We start from the raw sequence: 22,676 nt of genomic DNA, 5'->3' as shown, positions 1-22,676 counted from the left end.
CAAACAGTTTTCCATAGTGGTTGTACTAGTTTGCATTCCCACCAGCAGTGCAGGAGAGTTCCTTTTTCTCCACATCCTCGCCAACATGTGTTGTTGCTAGTTGTTTATATTACAATATATGGGTATTTTAATGGAGGTGACATTGGCTTACATTGCTATGGACATTTTGGAAGTATAGGGTCTCCCCCCTTTATGTGCAATTATATTACTGCACTTACCACCAAAAGCAAAGTAGTTCACCATCATAATCTACTCCCTCCCTACTTTATCCATCTCTCTCTACCACTCTGTCTTAGTGTTATAGTCAGTTTTCAAGGGTTAGTTTTTTAAAATGTTTTTTTTTTTTTGAGTCTTTGCTTGGTTTCTCTAAGGTTTATAAGTGATACCAGCTGGTATGTCTTTCTACTTCTGACTTATTTCACTTAGCACAATCTCTTCCAGCTCCATCCATGTTGTTGAAAATGACATATTTATCTTTTGTATTGCTGAGTAACATTCCACCATGTATATATACCACATCTTTTTTATCCACTTATTTATTTTGGAGTACTTAAATTGTTTCCATAGCTTGGCTATTGCAAATAGTGCTGCAATGACATGGAATGTAGGTTTTCTTTCAAATCGATATTTTTATATTCTTTAGGTAGTTGCCTAGGAGTTAGAATTACTGGATAATATAGCAGATCCATTTTTAATCTCCAGAGAAACCTCCATATTGTTTTCTATAGAAGGTAGACTAGTCTGCATTCTCACCAAACCTGTGAAAGGGTACCTTTTTCTCCACACCCTCACTGACACTTATTTCTGACTTTTTCAATATAGACTATTTGTGCAGGTATAAATTGGTAACTCATTTGCATTTCTTTGGTGATCTGTGAAGAAAATTTTTTTTGTGCCTGTTGGCCATTTGTATGTCTTCTTTAGAGAAATGCCTATTTTGTGCTTTGCCCACTTTTTGTGTTCTTTGCTTTCTTTTCACTGAGTTGTAAATATTCTATGTAGATCTTCAACATCAGTCCCTTTTCAGATGTATGGGTGAAATTATTTTCTCCCATCCAGTAGAAGTGTTTTTTCATTTTATATCTACTGAAACTTCGCAGAAACAACAGGGACTCAGAAAAGTCTAATCTGTTTGGCACTGAAGACTTCTTTTTGATAGAGTGGTAGGTATCTGGCTCAACTGAAGTTTCCCATTTCTAACAAGGTCATTTTCTGGCCAAGAAGTTATTATTGTTATCAGAGTCAACTACTTCCTTTTCCCTTTAGCTCTGCTAGAACTATGTGCCAAACTAAAGTCTATGTTCCCTTTGAGTCCAGTTTGTCTAAGCAGTCCTCTCAATGCCCTAGGAGGGCACCTAGAGTCACATGTATAACTCCTGTACTTGTAAATCTCCTGTGTAACAAGTGTTATTTTACACTTATCTGATGCTCCCTTTGCATAAGTGTTAATAGTCTTTGAAGAAAGCTGTTTTATGGAATTTGCATTGTCTAACGGCAGAAGTACACAATAAAAACAGAAATAAGTAAAATGTTTATTAGAGAATGATAACTGCTTAGGATGAGAATAGAAAGCAAAGATGTGTGTGTGTGCATGCCCGTTGTATGCAGGTGTGCATTGGAATATTAGACAGGTTGCCAGGGAAATGGCACTGAGAAAGTATCATTTAGACAAAATTTTAAGAAAGTGAGGATAGAATTAAGGGACTTACTGTGAGAAGGATGAACATTCCTGTCATAGGTCAGTTAAAAACTGAATGCTAAATTAATATTTTACATGGAATACTTACAGAATAGATTTTTCAGTTAACATTAAAATAATTTTCTAAATCCTCAACAGGAATTGTTGCTTTAAAAGTTTGTTTTTTGTCTAAAGCATGTTATAATATAAAATTGAAGTTTATTTTTCTCAGCACATTAGAAATTACTTCTCAACTGTTTACTTGCTGGAAAGTTAGAGGATAATCAGTTTAAGAAGAAAGTCCCAAATCAATAATGCTTTATTGCATCCTAAAGATACCACAAATAGGTCTGAGGAATCATCCAGTATTTTGCTGTTTCTGTAGCTGTTCCACTTAGATCTTATTCATCAGTCTGCTGAATTGTTCTTTTTTCAGAAATATAGATATCATCCAAAAAATTCTTGATATCCTTGTTTTTAACTGTTGTGGCTTGCTGAATCAAAGCAGCTGAATTTGATACAAGTTCAATGTCATTTTCTTTAAAAATCAACTCATCTTTCTGGATTTGAAACATTGAACAAGCAATGCCTGGCCTCATCCGAACCCTGCAGATGTATGTTACTTGCAAGAAATTTTGGATTTTGACAAGAGACCCATTCTCCTGAATAACAATATTGGTGGGGAAAGAAGCACGCACAGCACCATCTTGTCGCAGAAGCCACTGTCACTCATGCCTTTGGTCAGGTTTTGAAAGTGACTACACAGTGAAGAGTAGTCAGTTCCTTTTTGTTTCCCCAGCATTTGTCAACCGCATAACCTATTCTTTTTTTAATATATATTTTATTTATGCATAAAAGAGCTGGGTTGTAGGCCAGAAGTGTGGGGAATGAGACGATTCACCAGAGACAGAGTTGGGAGTAGAACAGGCAGATTGACTGAAATACACTGCTGAGGGGAGCACTGGAGGAAAGAGGAGAGGATTGCTAAGCCATATGGGGCCCTCCCCCATCCACCAGGGGGGCCATGGATTTGAACTGTGTTGAAGTGGCTGCAGTAGATAGCTTCAGTGGTGCTGAGATTTAACTCCTTATATCACCATGGCAGCCCTCACACTGTCTCTTTTTTTCTTTCCAAGGTGAATGATTTCCACACTGATGTGACCGAAGTTTGTTTGTAGGGTGTCCCTGGGGCTCTTCACAGTAACTGTGCATCCCTTCACAGAGGTGTTGGTATTTTCTGGAATGAAACAGTCTGGTTGCTGAAAATGGTCTTTATTTTTGTATTAGATGTGGCAAAGAGGATGACAATTTTGGCTTTTATAAAAATCTTACCATGACATCTGTAACACTGTGCTTGTCACATAGGTACTATAAGATATGTCATTGTGGAACACGTGACGGTTGGTCACCATTTGCTCACATGGCCCTGAGTGCTGCTGGCAATGTCATGTAGGAATCAGATAATGCACCTGCTCTCTCAAAGCAAGAGGTTAACACTGGAGACAAAGCAATAAAAAGCAACTGTGATGCAAAACAGAACAAAACAAAACAAAACAAAACAAAACAAAAACAAACAAATGCTGTCTTTTAGGGAAGTGAGACATAATATATGACTGAAAAGTTAGAAAAGTTTTCATAGGGGACAGTCTTTTGAATCATATTAAAGGATAGGTTGCTGATAAAGGAAAACAGATCAAATGTCTTGGGAGAAGAGAAACCTAGGAAATGCAAGGAAAAGTAAGATGTTTAGAGAACTTGAGTCAGAGAGTAGAAACTTGAGTCAGAGAGTAGAAAGTGATAAACTTAGAAGATAAGTTGGGGCCATATTGTGTAAGTCTTTGAAGTCTGGGTTGAGCCATATGCAGTTAAGTGAACAGATGTAGGGAACCAATGAACATTTTTTTGAAAAGAGAAAGCCAAGCTGATACCTAACATGCACAGAGTTTTCTGGCAGGTTGAATGGTATAGGGCAAAGGGACTCATCCATGAACCTCTGCCAAGAGGGTGAAGATGTAGTGCTAACTTCTGGAATACCATTTTCAGTAACAATGAAGTCAGAGGTTGGGTCATTGCAATGACTGGAAGGGTGTGTGGTGGGTGGACCTGCTGACAGCCATGTAGATATTTAGGAGTTTGAATAGGGGTTTGAAAGAGACAGGGTCTTCTTTCAATACACTGAAATATATGCACCTGGCGTAACACACTGGTAATAAAACAAATGACATCTGTGAGACCTTAATGTTCTTTTGCCATTTCAGCCTACTAAACTGGAAAGCCTAGAACAACAAAGAGTCAGATTGTATATATTCCTATCTTGTAATTTTTATGTATCTTAAGCCTTTCTTTAATAAAGAAATTTTGTAAATCAATAATACTTTATTTTTAAAAACTCAATTAATATGGTATTTTGGTGGTGGGTATACTTTGGTGGCAATACCTGATGGGGTATCTGAATATTACCTCAATTAAAAGTAAGCAAATAAGCTAATTAAAATAAATACAAAAAATCAAAGAATACAGTTTAAATATATTCAATATAGTACTGACACATACTGAAGTATGAGTTATTTTATGCAAAATCTCAACAACAGATTTTCCTATAACACTTAGGCTGCTTAAGTTCATGTTGTTTAAGACTATTTGAGTCGATTTAATTTAATATGCAGGCATATTTTATATTCCCAAATTAGTCACTTCTCATTATATTAGCTTACTTCTGGACTACCCTACAAATACTTGTATGGTTTAAGATGCTGCACCTTCAGGATGATTACAATTTGTGATGACAGAATGTCAGACTTTACTGCTTTGGAAAATGGAACATGGATCTTAGAGGAGACCATTTTAATTCAATATATAGGTTGGTCAATATATATAGGCTGGTCTAAACTTAGAAAGAACAAGCTATTGCTGTCATTCTTACTCATGTCACACACAAACTACAATTTGGAAAATGGACACATCTGGTTTGATTTACAATCATGTTTAGTTGAATCAAATGTAAATTATCTTTTTTTTTTACTTCTTTATAAGCTACATGCATCTTAGAAATTTGGGAAAAAATGAAAACAGAGATGCCAGCAAATAACAATATGAATCAATATGTAATAGTGACAGGAAAATTGAGATATACAGAGTAAAATAATGGCAAGACAAATAAGGTCTCTAAATGACCAAACAAATCTATATTCTGTTTAATACAAAAGGAGAAACAGGAAAAGTTTTTGTGGAAAATGAATGGAAGATTACATCGAGGCCAGATAAACAAACAATGTTTCAAATACATATCTTTAGCTAGCAAGAATGAAATGACCTCTGATATTAAATTTCAATTGATTACTAGCAGATTTATTTCTTCCTAATAAAAAGGTGGTACAATAGAAAAAAAATGACTTGAACACACTGAGTTCTAACAATGTCACTAAAATTTTCTTTGTACTGGTTTTATGTAAAATACAGATGCAAAATGGGAAAAAAAAACATTTTATTTATTAAAAAAATAAAAAATTTTTGAGCATCTGTAGAAAAAGATCAAAAGTATATGAAGAGCATGTTAAATAGAAAAGAAAAAAGGCAACTATTTTAAAACATCTAAAATCTTTTACTATCAAGAAATAAAAATATATGACATGCTTCCATATCATATAATATGAGCGATGACCAAGGACATCCCTCAAAGAGACCAAAGGTAAAAAAGGAAAGGAAGGGCCTTCCCTGGTGGCGCAGTGGGTTAAGGCGCTGCACTAAGAAGCTAAAGCCACTTCCGCATGAGTTCGATTCCCGCCTGCCCCAGAGGGGACCACATGGCGTGGCAGATCTCTCCTGGCCCGCCTGCTGCTCCCCCTCAGCAGTGTACTTCGTCGATCTGCCTGTTCTGTTCCCCACTCTGTCTCTGGTGAAGCCTCTCGCCACCCCTGAGCCTCTGGCCTATACCCCAGTTCTGTATGCACAAATAAATCTTTAAAAAAAAAAAAAAAAGGAAAGGAAGGCAGTTTGTTAATAATCTTAGTTTCATCAAGGCCATTTCTCTAATCTACTGTGAATTCCACAATTCTATTTCTTGATTTCATTTATTGTAAATAGCTTTCCCCACAGAATACAAACAATCCCAAATCAGAATCCCTCTCTCCTTACATACAACCAACCACACATGAATGCATTTGCTCCAGTATATTTTAAAAATCCAGTGCTGAAAGCAGTGAGCATAATTTTTCCTTGGACTATATTGTTTTGCTCTCACATTTAAGAATGACGAAGGGGGCCCTCCTGGTTGGCACAAAGCGTTAAAGCGGGGCATTGAGAAGATAAAGCCGTTTCAGCACAAGATCTACTCCCGTCCAGGGAAGTGATCCACATGGCACAGACTTCTCCTGACCCACTCACTGCTCCCCTAAACAGCGTACTTTGTTGATCTGCTTGTTGTGTTCTTTGCTCTGTCTCTGGTGAATCCTCTCACTGCCCCTCTACCTCTGTTCTGTACCCCAGTTCTGTATTCATGAACAAATAAATCTTAAAAAAGAATGAGGAAGGGCTGCTGCCATCTAGTTTCAGTTTTTAATTATTTGGGGTTTTCTTTTAAAATTTTGAATAGAACAAGGTGGAAGATCTTTGGTAACACTTAAGCCATCACTTTTTTTACTATTTATTTTTTTATTTCATTTAAAATGTTTCTTTTTGTAGTAAGCACATTTAAGAAAAGGTACAAGTGAGCTTAATAGTCTTGAGTGTGAATATTAAATAATTAGTTAATTCAGTTAATAAATATATATGTGCCAATTACTGGCTTAGGTACCAGGGCAGAAAAGACACAATCTTTAACCAGAATGCAGTTCAAAGAGGATGACAAACTGACCTTATTAGCCTTTTGTATTTTATCCTCAACATTTACTCAATGACCAGTAGATTGACGATTTTGAATAAATTCTAATTTAATGACTTGTAGGATGTGATGAGAGATCAAATGAGACAAGGAATTCAGAGCAGTAATTAGTTCATTTTGCTGGTGGCATCCTTCAGAACTTTATTATACTGAGCTTTATATTAACTGCATTTGCAACTATAACTACTGACTGCGGTCATCCCAAATGACTCCAGATTTCCAAGGTTCCCTGGCAGACTTCTCAATAGCTGAGCACACAACTTCAAGCTCAGTTAATTGGAACTTGCTACTGATGCAGGTGCATAGTTGATGCAATTGAACAAACATTTTGAAAATCAAGCCTTTGAAGAACTTACTGAAAAAGAGTCACGAAAATTAGAACCGAGAAAAATTTGATTGTGCTATGCAATTTATCTCCTGAGAATTGCTCTGAGATTGTCTTTTACAGTCTATTTTCCCATATATTTTCCTACTTGAAGTTGAATGGCTCAGACATAAGGACTTCCAATACTTCTGTTGGGGCAGTAGCATAAAAGACTTCATTATTAGAAGTGTTTCCCCATACCCATCCAGATTTTTTTTTTCTTAGTTTCATCCCATTAACCCCAATTACATCTGTCCTGGGCAACAATAAACAATTTCAGTTTCTTCGCTGAAGTTGTACTCTTTAAATATTCCTCATTCTTTCCTGGCCTGATGTGGGCTGGCTATGCCCCTCAGTGCCCCAGCTCTGTGTTCACAAGCCAACTATGTCCTTCTAATCATTTTAATTTCCTTTCTTTGAACACTCGCTAATCTCTAGGAATTTTGAATCAATATCAATCCTCCTATGCTTTATCCCCATTGTGGACCAGGCATATGAACCCTGATCAAATAATAAGCCGTTTTTCTCTAGGTTGAACTGGTAATAGGAGTGTGAAATAAAAGATCTTAGTGTAAATGGCATGCACGAAAAGCTAAACCGACAGAAATCACATTTTTGTTAGGATTTTCATCTTGCTGAATACAATTTTGTGCTAAAGAGATTATTTTAAGGAATTGGGTCTGCAGTGCTGTTATTGTACAGGTTGATTTATAATCAGAGTACGCAGGTTAGCAAAGTTGTATCCTTCACTCAGAAAAAGATTTTGCTCCACAGACAAGGTGACATGAAACACTTGCCCTTCTAAAAGAGGATTAGAGACTTTTACATTTTAAAGCCCATTTTGGTACAATCGCTAACATGAAACCAGTTTCCAATTTCATATAAGATCTCTAAGAAGATATCCAGCTTAATTAACTGAAAATGGTGAGTATGACAGAATTTCACACTGATAAAGTGTGACTTACTGTAAAGACCCTCACCTCACCTGACCTCTGCAGTGGAAAGTGGTTAAAAACAGTACTTAAAAATTATGCCTGGACATAGGCACTCATAGTGAAAGCAAAAAGTAAAAGAGGGAAGACTAATCCAAAATCTGGATATTTTCTTGATGTGTAGTCTAAGAGATACTTCAAATATCTTTAGCATATTCCAGAATTCTCTACTGTTTGCATTTATTTTATTAATAGAAACCATTCATTTAATAAGAAAAATTCTAAAATAATATAATTAGTGCTTATTCTTTATTTAATCTGTTGTTCTATGATGAGTATAAAATATCTATATAAACTTGCTTGTTGACCTAACCAGAACTGCAGCCTCCCTGTGTCAGGCAGTCATTGCATAGCAGTCAGATATTGTAGGATTATTTTCCTGTAATTGATTGGCCATTATAAATCCTCACACTTTCCAAAATAACTTGTATGCATGCACACATACATACATACACAGATATAGGTACCAATATATCATCTGATAACCAGGAATTTTGATCACATTTGGAATGGAGGAAAAAAACAAGGAGCAGATAGGAGAAAGAATGAAATAAAAAAACTTACAAACATAAAAGAAGAAACACTGGGAAGAAAGAAGCAATTATTTTTCTCCTATTACTATTTTTTTTATTTAATTCCAGGAGTATATTTTAGGGAAGTCCAGAATGAAAACCTTTGAAGAAATGTGGAGAGGAAAACAGAAAAGAGAAAAAATGCCAAAACTATTAGGGTTTGAAAATTTTTCTGAAAGATGCCTGAGATTGCTCATAATGTGGTCTCAATAGCAGCATCTGAACTTACCCTTCTGTGCTTTTTTCTTCTGTAGTTAAAAGCCCAGGAAGCAAGGACATGGGTCACATACTGGGACTTTGACACTACCTTTTAATTGTTTGAAAAATGAGTTAAAAGGCAAAGCTATATAACATTTTCCTTTTTTATTGTATTATATTTTGTATTGAAGGAATGATTTATAGCACTGTATATGATTTAGAGGTATAATTCTTACTTTCCAGTTGTGTATCAACATGTATCCTCACCATCAAAGCATAGGAAACATTTTTCTAAACCGCTATTATTTATAGGCATTTCTACATATATATTCTCATAAAGTCAAATTTAAATTTCAGTTTTTTAGCCCAAGAATGTCTTTCCTACTAAGCATTTTTATGCTTACTCTATCACAGTTCAAGTTTCATTTTACATGTCAGTAGTCCTGTTGAAATGTACCATAATGGACAGAAGACATTAGGGAATTTACTTAGCCATGATGACCCTATATTTCAAGGGACATTTCTAATTCATCCCTCCAGAAATACACATCCAGTTCCTACTAATCGAGAGGGCCTTAATGTTTCCCTCAGCTTGACTAAACTTTAAATTTCCTCTGGACTCTATGCCTGGGACTTTCCTTCCTTAGAGCACTCAGAAAATATGTAACTTCTTTTTCCGCTCCTTGAAAATGTTTTAAAAGCTATATTCTTAAAGTTTTATAACTCAAGAATTTCTTTCTCAAGGTCATGGAAGTCATCCCTTTGAAAGTAACCATCAAAGAAGATATTACCCAATTGCCAGTTTAGGAGCATCCTCTTCAACTTAAAAAACTTATCTCTTGTCATGAAGATACTAAAAGGTAACTTTTCATTTGGGTAAAGTCAATTAACAAGCACAGGTAGCTAGAATATTACAATGGCTCTGAATATTTCCTATTGTGTTTAGGTCAGCTGTTAAAACTTTCCTGTGCAAGTATTTGACTTAGGATCAGCTGGTGACTATCTAGAAACTCTAAATTTACTTATTTATTTTAATTATGGTATCTTTTTAGTCACTGTTAAATAGCACTAAAAGCTCACTATGTATAGAACAAGAGCTTTTTGAATGAAGATTTCAAAGAAATGAAAGACACAGCATTTTAAGAATTTACTATAGTTACAGGGACAAAAATGCAAACACAAAGATACTTCCATTTAGTAAGCAAGAGAACCAAGATGATAAAAACATAAATTACAGAGTAGTGTACCTACAAGTACCTACACCTACAGAGTAGTGTACTTACAAGATAAGATAGAAATTTAAATTCAGCATTTTTTACTTTGTGCTATGAGCTAATGTGCTAGATTTTGCATTCATTCATCCATCCATCTATCCACCCTTTATTCTATCCATTCATCCAAAAATTTGAAATGTCTAATTTTTACCTTTTATAGCTACTATGGTTATATTTTATAAATAAGACATTCTTGCACTCGACATGTACAGACTGTCCTAGAGGGCACAGGTAGTTGTAATTCTAAAGTACAAAGTACAAGTTGACAAGAGGTAGTGAGGTAGACGTGGAGGGAAAATGAGATTATCTAGAGAAAAAAAAAAAAAGCTAATACCTAGGTAAGGCTTATTATATGACAGACACTGCATTGTATGCTTTTATTTATATTATTCCAGTCTCAGACACCCTTGCAAAGTAGGTTTCACAATACCATTACTTCTGGGACCAAGGAGGTTTCTGGTGATTATGGGTCTAACAAGTGGCAGAGTAACAAGTTCAAATTCAAATAAATGTAGTTTGAAGGTTATTCTTTTTTGATTACATCATATTTTCCCAAAAGAAGGCCAGAGGATGTTCTATCCAAATGAAAAGAAGAGCAGTGCAGAGAAGCACAAAATAGCACAGAATGTTGCAAATATTTTGATAACTAGTAGGCAACAAATAACAAATTGAGAGAAGTGGGTTTGTAGATTAGGGTGGACCCAAATTATGAAACTCAGATTTTCCAGGACAAAGTAAATTAGATTTTATAATGTGGAATTTGCGTACACAATAAAGAATTTAGGCAGAGAATTAAGTCCTTATTTATTAGTGACAGCGACCTGAAGGCTTCTTTGGAACTGGGAGAACATCTGTATAACAATAAATAGAACATGTATACAAAGGTGAGCACAGTCCAGAGTCCATCATAAAGACTAGCAGAGTCTAACAGAAGACGCTGGATGTAAAGTTAATAGCATACATTTTTAAGTTTCCTTTTTATCCATCATAAATTCATAGAATTTTTTTGTATGTGGTGGGCAGAGCAAGGTCCCCAAATATAACACCTCTCTTCCCAGAAACCTGTGGTCATGCTATAGTAGATGCTTATTAAAGTCACTTTGCAGAAATGATTAAGGTTACAGATCTTAAACTGGGGAGCACACTTTGACTATCCAGGTTGCTCACCTTAGTGACACAAATCTGAGCAGTGGGGAATCTGCCTCCATGAGGATCCCCCACTACAGCAGAACTGGAAGATGAGGGAAAGAATCCATACCTCAGTGGTACTGGTACCAGCCTTCAGTTGACAGTGAGGAAATGGGAACCTCAGCCATACTACAACTCCACGTTGAATTCTTCCAACAACCAGAACAAACAAGGAGGAAAATCCTTCCCTGAGAGCCTTATGAACAGAATGCTGCCCTCCCAAATCCAAAAGTTCAGTTCAGTGAAACCATGTTGGACTTCTGAGCTACAGAATTTGTGAGATAATAAGTATCTGTTGTATTAAACCACCCAGTTTAGAGTAATTTGTTATAGCAATAATAGAAAACTAATACACTTGTATATTTACTGTTAAAACTCAGGGGATGTAAAAAGTGCTCTAAGGAAATAGTTAATAAATACTTGCATAGAGGTGCTGTGAACCAGATGGGGAGAATAGAGAAGCTCAAAAACAGAGATACAGGCTGCAGTGTATTTATAGTCTCCAAAGAGCAGGAACAAGAAGCCACATCTATATTTTATTCTGGAATCTCTTAAAGGATGGGAAGGGAACATGCGGGCCACTCCAGGTGTTAAAGAGGGCACCCAGAGATTTTAACAGCAGCAAAGTCTTAAGGTCCTTTGTGCCTGAATCATCATTCATTCACTCAGTCATTCTTCCAATCTATACATTCTTTCCTAGTACCTTTGACTGCTAGTGACTCTACCATTGGCAGAACTTCCCGTCTGCTGGGACATAGAAAAGCTATGTTATACTGCAACATAGAAAAGTTCAATAAGTGTTTACAGAGTAATTGTTGATCACAGTGCTATTAAAAAGTCTGGGGGTTATGGGTTACTGTCTGGGATGATAATGTGCAAAGTTAAATATTAAAATATTTTATAGCAAATTGATAGAGACTTTATGTCTGTTAAATCTAACAATAAAAATGGGTTTATTTTTATCTGATTTTACAGTAATTATTTTTCCTATACTTTAGAAACCCATCCATTGTGATAGACTGGGAAAATAAAATAAAATCTTGAGAGAGTTTTGGGAATCACTGGTGTAACATTTAAAGTGGTAGTAGGCTACACTGGGAAGAAATCGTGGGAAGGAAAATATAGCAGCCTCATTTGTTGCTGTGGCTTGAGTTTTTTCTTATTTCATGAGGCCAGGTGTTGGGATACTTTTGTACATTTTGTACACCTCTATTTGCATATTGTCCCCTCCTTCATATCTCCTGTTGGTCCAGATCTTTGAAAAAAGATCTTAATTTTGTGTTAAGTTCCTTAACACAAGCCTCTATACAACTATTCATTCCATCCAATAAAGATTTTAAATCATTCCTAACTGTTTAAGTAAAACCCACACACTAAATGAGCAGACTTCCTCTTCATCCTCTGTACTAGGTTCTTGTATTAATTTTCCTGGAGCTTTTATACCTCTGGCTTCAGCATAACTTCTTTCCTTCATACTAAGCTTTTTTTCTGACAGGGTACAGCTGGAGAAATCCCTCGCTCTCTGGGCCAGACAGGTTTATACATCAGTTAAGTTACTCGACAGGTTTAACATACTTCTTAATTATGACTGCAAAGTCATTAGTGTAAGAATTCCTCAAATCATAGAAAAACAGTGTTCTCTGATTAGCTGGTTATGAAAATAGCACAATGAATATATAACATAAAACAATTTGGGATTCCAAGAACTGAGAAAGGCCTGATGAATATTAGGATCAGGAAATATGTACACCCCCAGATCCAACCTTAGTTTGGCAGCTTTTCTCTATTTGGGGTGCCTTTGCCTACATCTCTCTCAGGGACAATATTAAAAATATATTGAATACTATCTTTGAGATAGTTTAGGAAATTTAATATTACAAATAGATATAAGGTATTATTCATAGAGGAAAGACAATGACTTGTGCTTTGCTAAAAATGCCTATTAGGATTATGGCATATGTGAGGCCTTTTTTCTACTAATACTTCAATTGGTCTGTGTGTTTCCTTGGCTATCACATGGTTGGTAATACATTACAGATTCATAAAATCGCAGAGGTGAAGGTGACTTATGAGGAGCTCTAGTTCAATTTTCTCATTTTATGGATAAGAAATTTAAGACTCAATGAGATTAAGTGACTTCCCCTAGGTCACTTAGCTTATTAATGATAGAACCCAGTCTTGAATTTTCCCTAATATTTGGCCTTGAAAATTTTCTTTGTGTGACTATAGAAGTAATAAATACTCATTGTAGAAAGTTTGGGAAGATTCTAAATGTATAAAAGTAAATTGAAATCCCTCATAACTCCACAATGCTAATTCAGAGATAAGCATTCTTAGACATTTCCTGTTATACTATATGAATTTTTCCTTTAAAATATAAATGCATAGACAATTTGGCATCCTCACTTTGCACTCAAATTTCTTAGTTTTGTTTGGATTTACTTTTGTCCATTTCTTTGCTTTGCTTCTGTATAGTCCACATTGAGTGAAATCATCTTGTATTTGCCTTTCTCATTCTGTCATTAATTCGTTTAGCATAAACCCATCCATTTCCACTCACATTGATGCAAATATCAAGATTTAATCTTTTTAAAATTGTAGCTGAGCATCAATCTCTGTGTATATATACATCTGTCAATGGGCACTTAGGGCATTTCCACAGCATGGCTATTATATAGGGCTTCAATGGATGTTGGTATGTATATGTCCCTTTGAATTGTGTTTTGTGCTATTCATATAGATAGCAGGGAGTGGAACTGATGGTACTCAGCTGGTCTGAGTACCTCCTTATTGCTTTGCATAGGGGCTAATCAGTTTACATTCTCACTAGCAGTAGAGGAGGGCTCTTTTTCTCCAATTTCCATCAACATTTGTTGTTTCTGATCTTTTTGAAATGGGCCCTTCTCTCTTGTGTGGGGTGTATCTCGTTATGGTTTGGATTTGTATTGCCATGATGACAAGTGATAATAAGAATTATTTTTCATGTGCTGTTTAGCCATATGAATGCCTTATTATAATTTTTTGGTTTTAGGTGTTCCACTCACTTTTTGTTTCAGCTATCTTTTTTTTTTTTTGCTTTGTTGAGTTGCATGAATTATTTCTAGATCTTGGATATTAGTACTTTGTCAGATGTATGATGTGAAAATATTTTCTCTGATACAATAGGATTTTTTTCCCACTATACACATGCTTTTTAGTTTAATGTAGTCCTATTTGTTTATTTTTGCTTTCATTTCTCTTGACATTGCAATTGACCCCCAAACACAACCCTGAAGTCAGTGTTATGGAATAAATTGCCTATGTTTTCTTCTATGTATTTTATGATCTTCTATAAAGGTCTTATATCCAAAAACAAAATGGTAGTAGCAAGACCTCAGATATCAGTAATCACCCTTATAAAAAGGGGTCAAACTCACCAATCAAAAGACACAAAATGACTGGCTAGATTAGGTAACAAAATCCATTTTCTTCTGCTATCTCCAACAGACCCATCTGAGCTCCAAAGATAAATATAGGCTCAAAGTAAAAGGTTGGAAAACAATCCTACAAACAAATGGGGTCAAAAAAAAAGGCAATGACAGTCATAATTTTCTCTTAAAATAGACTTTCAATAAAAATTGTAACAAAGAACAGGCTGGACATTATGAAGTAAAGGGATCAATGTATCAGTAAGACATAACACTTATCAACATACAGGTGCTAAATGAGGGAACATCAAAGTATATAAAACTACATTAACAAACCTAAAAATAAGCACTGTCAGCAACACAATAAAAGCAGGGGACTTTAACATCCCACTTGCATCAATGGACAGATCAACCAGGCAGAAAATCAAAAAGGAAATGACAGCTTTAACCTTTTAAGCTGTAGAAAGTCACAAGACTAATAAGCATCTGAAAAACATGTAACTAGGAAATCTTATAGAAATAGAACATATACAATTTTATACTCAATATCTGTCTGATATTTTAATTTAAATTTAATAAGAATAACTTAAATTCTTATTAAAGTAGCATTGATTTACATTGTTGAGCTCAGAATTTAACAATGTTCAGTCTAAGAATGTTTAGAAATGTGATTGAGAAATGAATATATTTTTTTAAAGATTTATTTATTTATTTGTACAGAACTGGGGTACAGGCCAGAGATGCGGAGGGTGAGAGGATTCACCTGAGACAGCAGGGAGCAGAACAGGCAGAGCAACGAAGTACACTGCTGAGGGGAGCAGCGGGCGGGTCAGGAGAGGTCTGCCTCGCCATGTGGCCACCTCTGGGGCAGGCGGGAATCGAACTCATGCGGAAGTGGCTTTAGTTTCTTAGTGCAGTGCTTTAACCCGCTGCGCCACCAGGGAGGGCCGAGAAATGAATATTTTTATATTTCATATCATGACTGTTTATTTTAAAAATTTATTTATTTATGCATACAGAACTAGGGTACAGGCCAGAAGTGCAGGGGTGGTGAGATGATTCACCAGAGACAGAGTGGGGAGCAGAACAGGCTGACTGATGAAGTACACTGCTGAGGGGAGCAGCAGGCAGGCCAGGAGAGGTCAGCTGCACCATGTGGGTCACCTCTGGAGCAGAGATCAAACTCATGCTGAAGTAGCTTTAGCTTCTTAGTGATGTGCTATAACCTGCTGCACCACCAGGGAGGGCCCAGTTGTTTTATTTTTGATATTTAACCATAGACCTCAGTAAATAATTTTTTAAATAATATTTATAGAATGACCATGCAAATACTTTAAATTTATAATGTTATAATGTGTATCTATGCCACAATTTTTATTTTGAAAACAAACTAATTTAACAGTTATTACATACTCATGTTTCATAACATAAGGAAACTAGCAAAATTCTGATAGCTGTAAAATTTCTGCTAGTGAAAAATATCCTAAACATTAGATTCATCTTTAATATTTAATAATATTTTTATACTAATTATTAAAGTCATTCTAGGTGATGAACAATTGAATAACCTTGAACTGTTTGTATATCTACTCTGATTGTCTTTAAGCCTTCTTGTAAAATCATCTTTAACTTTAAATATATGAGAATATATACAAATTCTGTCTTTCACTTTTCCATTTTTCTCTAGTTTTGATTAAATTCTTTCCTTTGGGAACTGGCCATGTATCTTGCACTAATGAACATCTTATAGTATCCTGCATTAGGCTAATTAATCTTCACCATTATAACACTAGAGTGTCTGAAGAAAATTAAATGGTAAAAAAATAAGAAGAGAATCCAATAATCTCCTGGCAATTTGAAAGCATTTGGTATTCAAACCAGACACTTTATAGGTTGATGGTATCTTTGTTAATTTTATGAGACATTTGCCCCTTACTGGAAAATGGTGGTAACATGTAGCCAAGGGTGACCTGTGTTTGAACTTTACCAACTAAGGACCCTTTTTGGACAACATTTTAGTTGTGTGCTTCTAAATGGACAAAATATGTTTCTTCAATGCTGATAAGAAAGTGCCAATAGAAAGATGTTTTGCAAAATATCCCTACTGAAGTCTGTATACTCCATAATCATTGTTAACTTGGTAGAAAGTATTTCCATAGAACAGAGGGTAAGAAAATGTGGGGATAAGCTCAAAGAGGAGAAGGCCAGTGGTCTATGGTAAGGGACTATGTGTCCCTTGATGGTTGGGATGGGATGGTAAATACATCTGACAAGGTGTGTATAATTTCCCCTAAATCAATATGATGTTGCAAACCAATGTTATCTCAATTAACAAAAATGGAAGGAGTTGTGTCATAATTTAATTAATTGATGGGGTCCTTATGTGTCTCCTGAATGCACAGAGTAGAATAGATGTAATGTTACTTGCTGTTGAAGTGGCTGGGAATTTTAAAATTATAACTTTTCTGTAAGTATCTTATAGGCACTACATGGGAGTAAAGACAGATCTCTTCCTACTCCCAAAGTATGAGAGACAACAGAAAAAAACATAGATGCCAACCTATTATTCTTTTTAATGGACTAGCAAAAGAAATTTGAGCGGTCACAGTTCAAGCAAAGTAATTTGGATGAAATATAAAAAGGACATCGCTACTGTGAGTAACCACAAAATTTATACATTATCACTATTATCAGTGACTCAGATGGTCTTTCTGTAATTTAATCAGACTCCTTTTTCACTAAATATATAAAAATAAAATGACAGAGTAACAATTTGTTTGTATTCCTTCACTGCATAAGTCCACAACCCAGGGGAACGTGCATACAGTGGAACCGAGTATATTATCCCTTTATCTCTATAGTAGCAAGATACGTATCAGGCTATCTTGTTTTGATTCCATCAACCATTAATCAAAGTAACCACTATGCCCTGCTTCCAACCTCATCCTCAAAGAATACAACAACAACAAAAAAACCCCAAAATGTTTTCTTGTATAATTAACTTTTTAATGTAAACGTTTTTAAAAATAATGTCAATACTACCTCAGATCACTTAATTCAAAGAATGAGAGAAATAAGAAAGAAAACAGAAGCAGTTGCCTGCATTTTTGCTTATATTCAGTTACCTGAATCTTTGCTTATATTTTGTTTTTAGAGATTGAATACAAAGAGGTAGAAATTTTAACTCATCAGACACATAACATTCCAAATTCTTAAATAATTCATCATCAATTAATAAATTGTACTGAGGGCTTACAGTATGAAGTTTTAGTTGCATCGTGGCTTACTGAAATGTGCAAAAAATCTGCACAGTCTAGGGTGTTGATGTTGAGTTATAAAAGGTCAAGACAAGGTCACTTGGCTAGTAAGGGGTTAATGCTATGGTTTATCCATTCATTTGATACCAGAGTCTGTACATTCAATCAGTGTGCTCTGCCAATATGATACCATAGGGTATATTTTTGATGAGTAAGTACCTTGTGCTGAGCATAGTGCCAAATGATGTTCATAAAGTAGTGAATAAGTCTGACACTATCTCTCCAACACTATCTCTCCAACACTATCTCTACATCCAGGGGCTTAGTTTAACACATTTTGAGCCCTAGTCCCACACAGGTCTGGGAGAGAGATGGTTTCTTGCTGGAAGTTTGATGGAGGGGGTGACAACATGTCAGAGATCTGCTGTGGAAATTGTCACAGCAGGAGTAACCCCTGAGGATACAGAGGGATTGTAATAGAAAGGGTCAGATTAAGGCAATCCACCTGACTGAAGAGAAAGAGGTACAGTGAGCCGGAGAAGAAATTCTTGACTTCATTTTATAGGCAGTTATGACTTGAGGGATATGAGGTGAGGAGTCCATGAGGATAACACTCACAAATTTGATATTGAGCACACTGAATATGAGTGCTCTAATCGCCTAATGCTGGATTGTTGGATGATACAAGACAAGTCAATGAATCTTTTTAGGCCTCTACTCTTCCATTAACTTAATAACTAACTTGCTGATCAAACATTTGATTTCTGATTTGTATTCAAAGGAAGATCAAAGTAGCTTACATGTTAAAACACACATGAATTAGAACAATTAAAAAAGACCAAAAAGCACATGAATATGATGGGTTAGTAGAATCAATTATAAAACAATTTGTTTTCATAAATTGCAATTTGAGGGTACAATACAGAACCATAACCACAATAAATAATAACAATAACCATTTTCATCTGCTATTGCCCTGAGGTTCACTAGAAGTTCAGTTCCTCATTTTCTATTCTCACCTGACTTACTGTTTCTAGTCAGGGATAAGCATGCACTGCATTTCTATCTAAGGGATCATATTTCCATAACAAAATTAGTCAGAGTCTGTGCAGTGTAGTATTTATGATTCGCTCTGGTATTATTTTCAGCATGCACCTCCAAAACTTAGATCCTAAGTTACAGTTAATATAAAATCAGGATAATTTTACTAGGCTTCTACATTCATTTCAAATATTAATTGAAAAAATAGGATCATCTTTTAATATTGTTATTCATTCTGATAGATATAAATAATATCAAATACTGATGATTCCAAATATATATTTCCAGGGCTGACCTCTCCCCTGAGCTCAGAAAGATACCTGCACCTGCCTGTCAACAATTCTGCTGTGTTGTATATTTGACATCTTTCTATTTTAAGTGCCGAATTACTCAATTTCTTCCAACTCCACTTCATTACATCTTCCCTACTGCAGTAAATAGCACTAGGCTTCCATTTAGAATTTATTCTTGATTTTTGTCCTTCTCATGTGTATATTTTAAGCTAAAGCCCACATATAGCCAGAAAAGTGAACATTTTTGCTTCCTTTTCTGTTCTACCAGTCTGGTCTAAGAAAGCATCTTTTATCATCTTGCCAGCTTTAATCACATCCAAACTAGTCTCACTATGGAAGTCTGATCTTGACGTCCTATAATCAATTATTTGCACTGTGGTTCAAAGTCGTTAGAAAAGTTCCTATTATATAATTGCACCAAATCCAAAGTTTTTATATAAGCCTCATGTCCCATTTGATGAGATTTCTCTAAGTTCATCTTCTATGTTTCTTTTCACTCATTTCTCTTTACAGATACTGGCTATTTTCTTGAGAATGACAAAATTATTGTCAGTTAGGACTTTTACTATCGCCTTTGCTTGGCATTTTCCTTCCTTTACAGTAGCTTGGTATACTTGGGCATTCATTTAGATTTCTGCTCAAAGATATATTAGAAAGGCTTTTCAGATTTAATAGCCCTACCATGATTTTCTTTTTCTATTTATGCCCCTTGTCCTAGTTTTCTTCACCGCATCTGTCCCCATCTGACATTTGGTATGTATAGGTTTATTTTCTGCCACCTTTTCTGCAATATAAGCTCATGAGGGTACAGTTTTTCTCTTGTTCTCTGATGTTCCCTCGTGGCTGGCACTACTAGGCACTCAGTTTATGTTTGTTAAAATAAATAAATAAATAAATGCATATGTAAATTTCCTTGGCCTACACCATGAATCAACCATGTCTTTATTATTGTTAATTCCTTACCATTACTCTACCCTCCAAAGTTATTAAAATACTTTGAATCATGTATTTCAGCTATATAGTGAGAAGATGGAAGGGGGAAAATAAGTGTAACCAACTTTTGTTTATTTTGCTTGGGAACCTTTGAGAGAAGACTTGAGGAAAAGAAATTTAATTCTGTGCACAACTGGAAGCATCAACCACTCTTTGGTGTTTCCCAAGGACATTTCTACCTTTCTACAGTTACCTCTGGCACCTTGATTATGAGGGGACTACTCAGATATCATCAGGCCTCCTCAGGACAGCTAACCATCTGCCCACAAGTAGTAGGAACCACAAGACTCTTAGATCATGATGTGTTTTGTTTCACTGTTATCCTATTTTTTCGGTTACCGTAGGCATCAGTTTGCTTTCCGTGCACACCTTCTGACTCTATTTATGATCTGAAAATACCTTTTATTTTACTGAAGCAACATCATAACATTATATAACATCATAACATTATATAAGCCTCAGGTATACATCATTCAAAATAAATATCTGTATATACTATATTAATTTTCTTCATTTCTTTTCATGTTTTCAACTTAGTCAGCTAAACTACATTCTTCCACCACTTCCTGCCACCCCAGAGAACTGCTGTGCTGACAAAAAACTGAGTCTCCCTGAGTTATCCCCAGGCATTGCCAGTAATGTTTCTCACTGACTGGAGGGTAGAAGGGCGACTGACCATCATGCTGCATGAAGTACCACTGTCAGTCCCTACCCAGTTCTTTGACAGTTGGTACACACAGATGCACAAATAGGAGCTAAAACGGTCTCCAAACTGCCTACGATGAAAGTTTGCCTATGGTGACCTTGGCTGTCAAGGACTCAAGAATAGAAATCTGGAAAGGTGATTTTTTAAAACACATTTTTCTATTATTATTTTTTAAGATTTATTTTATTTATGCATACAGAACTGAGGTACAGTCCAGAGAAGCAGGGGCGGTGAGTGGATTCACCAGAGACAGATTGGGGAGCAGAATAGGCCGACTGATCAAGTACACTGCTGAGGGGAGCAGCGGGCGGGTCAGGAGAGGTCTGCTGCACCATGTGGTCACCTCCGGGGCAGGTGGGGATCAAACTCATGTGGAAGTGGCTTTAGCTTCTTAGTGCTGTGCTTTAACCCGCTGCACCACCGGAAGGGCCATTTTCTATTATTCTTTATGGCAGCATAACGTAATGTGAAAATAAAAATTTCAGAGCACGTGTTCAACAAACTGATGGTTGAACTAGAATTAATCAGCCAAGCTTTGAGTTAAAACTCACTGGGAATCATCAGGGCAAATATATTAATAAATAATGACACGTTATAATAATTGCTAATATATGCAATTCATTGCAAGTTGAAAATCACCTTCTCATAAAATTTATTTTTTAATTTTAACAATGCTATGATATAGATATGGAGATATATGTTAAGATGAAGAAAATGAGATTGATGATGTTTAAGTGATTTTTTCCCAAAGACACACTCAGAACCAGGCCAGGGGCCCAACCAAGATATTTGGTAACTGTTTTCAGGACAGCAGTCCAGGCAAAGAAAAATTGCAGTGATACTGAATGATTTATGATTGATAATTAATAACAGTAAAAAATTTTGCTAAGTGGTATAGCAATGAATCCTTTGTTTTCTTACTTTATAGATAAATTATAGTTAAAAGCTAATGTTAAAATTTTGATTTATGAAATAAAGATAATACATTTAAAATCTATACAGTATTGAAATAATCTTTACAAATTTAAAAGTTATTTTATTCATTTATTTTTAAAAGATTTATTTATTTGTGCATACAGAACTGGGGTACAGGCCAGAGGTGCAGGGGCGGTGAGAGGCTTCACCCGAGACAGAGTGGGGAGCAGAACAGGCCGACTGATGAAGTACACTGCTGAGGGGAGCTTAGGAAAGGTCTTCTGTGCCATGTGGTCACCTTATATTCCTTATTATATATTTATTTTCCTTATTATATATTTTTTATTTGGGGAAAAATATGTTTGTTATTTTGGCTTATTTAATTAAATTGCTTACAATACAACTTATGAAATGGCAGATATTTTGCCAAATACAACACAAATGTTTAGAAATTTGGTTGAGTTCACTTTTTTCATAGCAAGTATTTTAAAATATGTAATGTTTGTTATTAATTTATCTCACCAAAATCAAATTGATAAGGCTGAGGGTAAATATGAAACCAGGACCTAAGCTCAATGCTAGGAAACGTTTATTTAACATTTATTATTGAATCAAGTGCCATATTTTATTTTATTGTCACTATTTCCCCTTTCGGCATTTATGAGCTCATATATTTCCATTCTAACATACTTCTTCTAATTTTGTACATATTGTTACTGATTATGCTATGTAATTTGTAATACCATTGTAACTTCATCTGTAGGGTGAGTTCTTTAATGCAATTAAATGCACCTGACAAACTGTATGAAGTTCCTAGGTCCAAGGGTTTATTTTTAACATGACAAGATGACACATTATAATTGCTTTCTAGCTTACCTAGATTGGAAGATACCATCTGACAGAGAAACTATCACGGGCT

At 35.4% G+C, this 22,676-nt stretch overlaps 1 protein-coding gene and 1 pseudogene across 3 annotated transcripts in view; both read right to left on the bottom strand.

Moving 5' to 3' along the window:
• NKAIN2 (Na+/K+ transporting ATPase interacting 2) overlaps nucleotides 1-22,676 on the bottom strand; it is an 841,972-nt gene that overhangs the window by 65,311 nt on the left and 753,985 nt on the right. The gene's annotated exons all lie outside the window — the stretch shown is intronic.
• The window catches only part of LOC105853723, a 51,112-nt pseudogene continuing 30,515 nt past the window's right edge, over nucleotides 2,080-22,676 (bottom strand).

The sequence above is a fragment of the Condylura cristata genome, unplaced genomic scaffold (genome assembly GCF_000260355.1).
Source record: "Condylura cristata isolate star-nosed mole 26May11 unplaced genomic scaffold, ConCri1.0 scaffold00001, whole genome shotgun sequence".
Taxonomy (NCBI): Eukaryota; Metazoa; Chordata; class Mammalia; order Eulipotyphla; family Talpidae; genus Condylura; species Condylura cristata.
This window is presented reverse-complemented; position numbering and strand designations above follow the sequence as displayed.